We start from the raw sequence: 6,503 nt of genomic DNA, 5'->3' as shown, positions 1-6,503 counted from the left end.
CCCAACTCCTGTTATTTATTAGTTACTAGTTTTTCTTTTGATTTTTAATGCTCATTCTATCAGTCTGGGGTTTTTTATATTGTTTTCATTTATAAATTGTAATGTTTAAATGTTGCAAAAGAACCTGACTACAGTTTACATCAGGAAAGGATACGTCTTTAATAAATAAGCTAAGTAAAAATAAATAGAAATAAGGGGGGGGAGGGGAACAGGCTAAATTAGTAACCTGAACTCAAGAAAGGAATACAACAAATTAGAAAATGGCAAAACTTAATATTTTAAGGATTTCAGGAAGCTTGGGGATATTTTTTTGTCACTTGTAAAGCATTCTGTAATGCAGATTTTCCAATTCAATTTTTAACAATATTATGTTGCTATTATTTCTTTTATGCAATTTAAAGATTTTATGAAGTTTATTTTTTATTTTTTGCAAGTGAGAACAGTATGTTTATGGTTACATATTTTACAATGCATTTTAAAACCTAGCTTACACACATAGAACATTTTATGCTATAATGGAAAAAAATTATCTGCATTTATGCATACATACATATTAAGTTTGTAATATTTTATTGAACTGTAAAGCTGAATCCAACAGTAAATTTAAAAAATCAAATATTTAATCTAATTTTGGTTTTCAGATATAACCTTTGGATATTTTCCCCAATCTAGTCATACTGAATACAATTCAAAACATTTACTGAGGAAGAGGCTGATTTATTTAACAACTATCAAAGAGCTAGTGTATCACTTGACAGCATTTGCCATCATTTTAGTGTCTGTTAGTAGAATTAGACATCTATAGCATATAGATCAAGAGCTATAAGCTAAAGTATTTTTGAAATGGTTAAGATGTCAGAACTCCATTTATTCCTGCTATAGTTGGCTGGGGAATTATGCTGTACTTGTATCCTATGTTGGAACAAGTTACATTTCACCACAGCGCCTTGGAGTTGTACACAGAAACTGTGTATTTAAGACCAAATTGATATTAAAAGAGGTAACTTTCACAAAACTTGAGAGCTAACAAATACTTCGCATGCCCCAGATTTTCTAAGATAAAACAAGCATGGACATATTTTCAGTCATTAGATTCTATTGCTTTGATATTCCTTTACAAACTATGTCACGCTTTTGTGTAGATATATTTCAGAACTTCTTCACCCACTACAAACGACCAAAAATTCTTTCCTCAAAAAAAAATTTTTTAATTTGAATTAATATGAAAAAAATGAAACAAATCTAGTAATGAGAATCCAGGCAGCTCCCTGTACTTATTTGTGTGTGTGCATGTATGTGCGTGCCTTCAAGTCACTTTTTGACTCCTGGTGACTGCCAGGACAAGTCCCCGCAGTTTTCTTGGCAAGGTTTTTCAGAAGTGGTTTGCCATTGCCTCCTTCCTAGGGCTGAGAGAAAGTGACTGGCCCAAGGTCACCAGCTGGCTTTGTGCCTAAGGCAGGACTAGAACTCAAGGTCTCCTGGTTTCTAGCCTGATGCCTTAACCATTAGACCACACTGGCTCTTTTTTTTTTTACCAAGCTAATATTCCAGCCAATGATCTGTAAGTCCTGTGGCCTTACAAAATGTTTTCACTTGGACTATGTATTGATCTATTGGCAACTAAATTACCAAGAAACACATATTTCTAAAAGGCTGGTCAACCAGATCTTTTAAAAAAGAAAGTAAATCTGCAGCTCTGATATCAACATAGTCCAATTTCTGCTGCTTGGCCATTTGCTGAAATCCTAATAGCTCAAATGTAACAGCAAAGGGCTCAACATATCAACACTGCTTTGCTTACTAGGCAAACTGGCAAATCACAGGGCCTAGATATTTTTTTTTTAGTTTTATGTTCATGCTTTGTGTTCAGTACAAAAGTAGATTTTTATCTTGACCGATGTCTGATACCCTAACAATATTTTCCCCCTAATAATAATGATCATACACAGGCTGTGTTTTGCCAAGCTTGTACTTCAATGCCTACAACATAATTTGAAGACATGTAGTGTTTATGTTTTTCATATATAAAGCTGTCCTGGAAGTTTATTCAGTATTTTTTTAATACTGAAAGTATTTACAAGGTCGTATGCCATAGGGAAGATTACAGGGTGCATGTTGGAATGGAACTAGTAATACTTATGTACATATGTTGTAGGGAAAGGTTGTGCAAATTATAAGTGTTGTATTATTAGTTATTATAGACTGATATATAATTTGGGCGACCCGGCAACTGAAGTGGAAATTTGAGAATATAAGAAATTGTGGAATGCTAACGTAAAGCACGGTAAAGATTCCTTCAAGTCAAGCACAACTTCTGGTGTTTAGCCTGGAGTCCTGGTATTCGCTTATATTCTCCCATCCAAGTACTAACCAGGCCCAACCTTGGTTACCTCTTGAGCCCATGTGAATCAATGCTCAATCAATTAGTTCTACATACATACATACATCCTGCATCCAAATGCACAGTGTATGTGTATGTGTATACACACACACACACACTGTGCATTTGGATGCAGGATAAAATTGCCAAGTAACACTATTGCCAATACTATGATCTCACTGAAATGTGAGCATAGTCAACTTTTTAGATTCATATCTATGTTTAATTACCTCTAGACAGACCTTAGCACACCAGTAGTATTAGATAGGCAGAATATGAGTAGTTTTCCTTTTTTTTAGGATCAAGGGATATGCTCTGGTTCAAATGTAGTGGCACTTAGTTTTTAAACAAGTTTTATGGACACCTTCAGCTATTTTTCATTTTGATCTACCCTTCAATCTTAATCATATTTGTTGATACATAGCAGCCTACTCTAACATGGCACTCTCCAGATAGTGCCTTCCAGATGTGTTATCACAACTGCAAGAATTCAGTCCCAAAACATCTGGAGACCAACATATTGAAGAAGGCCGAGATACTGTCTTAAGGGCCACATGATGTGGTAGCCTCATTTAAATTGAGTAAATTGATTGCTGTATTTCCAAATCTTTCTTTAACTGGTTTTCTGGGGTGCGGGGGAAGCTAGCCAAAATTTAAAGATTTGCATATGTGTTTGTATTTTAATATTAGGACAAGGGGAAAAAAAACCTCTGGACACTATGCTTGGAATGTTTTCTGTTACAACTCCAACCTGTCTTGACTAGTTTGAATCACATAACCTTACTAGGAAAAGTGTTCTGATTTCTTACCCCATTGCCAATGCCTGGCTACTTCCATCCTAAAAAGTTATTGTGTAGTTTATATTCTGTCTTTTCAATCAGCAAGGATTCTCAGTTTATGAACAGCATTCAACCAAATAACCCATCAATAAGACATACCATATAACAAAAAAGCAAACAAAGCAGAACAAATTAAAAAATATGCATTCCAGAAATTCTCACACAGACCACTTCACCCAACTCACAAAATTTTAAATGCAGATATTAACCAGATGTTATGGGCCTTGTCTATTTTCCAAAGCTGTATAAGATATAAAACATCCAAAATATAAATACTCTTTACATGAAAAATCATATATTTCTTATATTGTTCTCTGTAATATTAGACACCTACACACTGCTGATGTCAATGAATTTCCCTTAAGGAAGTGCACCTATTTTTAAAGAAACACTATTAGTTTCCTTTTTTTAAAAAAGTGTTTCTTTAAAAAGAGTTTGGGCAAGAAATATATGGTGATTTAAAATTTCAAAATCCAAATTACCTTAAGATCAATTCAACCGAAAATATGCACCACATAACTCATTATCCATAGCAACTCCTTCAGAGAATTTCTGAGTACATGTTATTTATACACACACATTGTATATATACAGACATACACACAAAGAATAGCCTCAGTTTAACACCCTACACTTGTAATCTATATCTCAGGTAATTTTATTTTCTTAGATTTATGCAGTATAAAGTTCCAAAACAGATGGTTTTTCATTGACTTTCTAGTTTAAGTTCCTATCTTCTATAACATGAAAACTGAAAAGTAGGTAAAAGAGGTGACAGTCTATTATCCTAAATAACTGTCACTCAACAGTTGTGCAGCACTTTTTAGGAAACTTTTTCCTTATATAGTTACTGTTTTTTACAAAAAAAAGTGTGTGTGTGTATGTATGTGTATATATATATCTTTTTAAATTTATGTATGTGCTTTAATAGGAAACTGTTTCATAGACTTCTACTTTGTCTTTATATTAACTTTAGAATGTATAGCTGCAGTTGTTACAACATGGCATAAGCCCCTATATCATGAATGCTAGGTTAACCAGCCAGATGATGTTAAATTGACAAAAACCAACAATTCAAAAACCAGATACTTTTGTGCTACAATGGTAATGTTTTAGTATCTTGACTAATCTCTAGATTTCATGTTAGCATTATTTAATATACTTCATGCTAAACAGGAGAATGAAATGAAGTATATAATCACAGCCATATAAATTAAAAAAATCATGAACACTTATTCAATTCCCAGCATGAGGCATTCTGAAATGTATAGAATTTTTTTAAAGAAATTATTATTTTGGTCACTGACCAGGATAAAATAACATTACATGATGACAATTTACAACCATTCCTATATAAACAATCCAGCATATATGCTGTTGATACTTAATTATAATATGGTACAGTATATAATAGTGTGGTATAAAGGTTACTAAATAAAAGCATTAGCAGTAAAAACTTTAAGGCTACTGCAATGAACATACTGAAGCACAACTTGGACTTTTATTTAATATTAATCTAGCATGAGCAGTGCATCTGAGTTTTTAAAAATATTTTAAACTCCACAACCAATTCATTGCAATCTTAAAAAATCCATTCTCCGCAGGAGAACAAGAGTTCCTTCAATTAGTTACAAACAGTAGTTACTTCATCAAAGGTACATTTATTATATAGTTATTTTGTAAAAACAGAAATAGTAGGAAACAATTTGGTTTTAAGAAATAGTCCATCAAGAATTCAGGAATCTAACGATCTTTTCTTACACAAGCATTTATAAGGAGTTGTCTAGCTTTTTCTCTGCAAGGCAGATAGAACTTAAAATTACTGATAACAGGGACAGAGTCACCAGCTTGCCACTGAATTAAAGACATCTAAGCCTAACTGTACTCCTCAAATGATGCTGATGGTTAAAATACTATCTTTGGAAATGGTTGCTTAAAAAGAAAAGCAAATCACATAAAGAAAAAAATTGCATAGAGTTTAGTAACTCTATAAAATTCAAGCAATCACCTTTTATATTATTAATTGTACTTAGCAAATACATAAAGCTAAGCCACACCATACTTTATACTCAACAACTGATGTTTTAAAACATTGTTAAATATACTTTAATTATACACACTTTAAAATAGGATATTATCACATCATCTTAATGAGTCAATTTTTCTGCAAAAATGGCTACTGATTCTAAAAGCCATCTGTGAATATGGCCACAATTTTAAAAAAATGTTCATAATCATGATCATAATCAGAAATAAGTTAGGATTTTTTCAATACATTTCTCTTGAAAGTTTAGAGAAAGTAATTTCTTTCAACCAGCCATTTCAGTTGTGAACCAGTAAGTGAATTACTTCATATAATATACCAATATTGAAATCTGCTGTTGTTCAGAAAAAGATACTTTTCATTTTGTACAGAAACACTGCAATTTTTTTTAAAGTTTTATAAATGCCAAAGTACTGTAGACCATCTCTACATTCTGTAAGTATCAATGCTGTAGCAGTTTTGGCATAGTAACATTACTGCCCTGGTCAATAAATACCAGACACAGAAGAAATAGAGTAACAACCCCAAATTATACTCAAATCCAATGTGTCCTTTATCAGCTGCTCTGAGATCTCAGTTGGTTAACACACACAGAAGTGCACAACTTCTGAGAACTCAGAGTTGCAAACATTCATGCCCCCACCCATCCTTTATAGGAACAAAGCATGCAACAACTCAAATTACTCTATGATTCAAGTCGGGTAAGATCCGAGTCTCTTCCAAGTCACACTAAAAACACTGAAATAACAAGAATTACTCCTCAACACCCTTGACCACTAAGGAAGCTGCACAGCCTTAAATATTTACCAGGTTAATTATACCACGCACTGCAAAATTTCCCTCCCAGGTAAAAAGTCAGCAGGAGTCCTAGTCAAAAAGTAGGCGTTCATTCCAGAGAAAACGAGGCATGCTGCACGACTAAGCAAAGGCTAAACATGCTTATTAAACAGGTAACCCCAACACCCTTAGTTCACTCACTCTTTACCTCCTCGTCGTCTCCCAGCTTGCCTTTCCCAACACCCACCCATCTAATGGCACATACGCGATGCCTTCCGCCGTATCCTGCACCTGAATTCCCAACACGCCTTCCTTCCCCAGCTTTGGGGCTTCTCAGCTGCTGCTCCTGCTCCTCCCAGCTTTTGAAACAGGGGAAGGGGGCTATTCGACAGCCTTAAAAGTACTCCAGCCCAGCCCCGTTTCCTACAGCGGCCAGCCAAAGGGCTTCCAGTCCTCCCCTGCT

Source organism: Candoia aspera, chromosome 6 (assembly GCF_035149785.1).
Source record: "Candoia aspera isolate rCanAsp1 chromosome 6, rCanAsp1.hap2, whole genome shotgun sequence".
Classification (NCBI taxonomy): domain Eukaryota; kingdom Metazoa; phylum Chordata; class Lepidosauria; order Squamata; family Boidae; genus Candoia; species Candoia aspera.
This window is presented reverse-complemented; position numbering follows the sequence as displayed.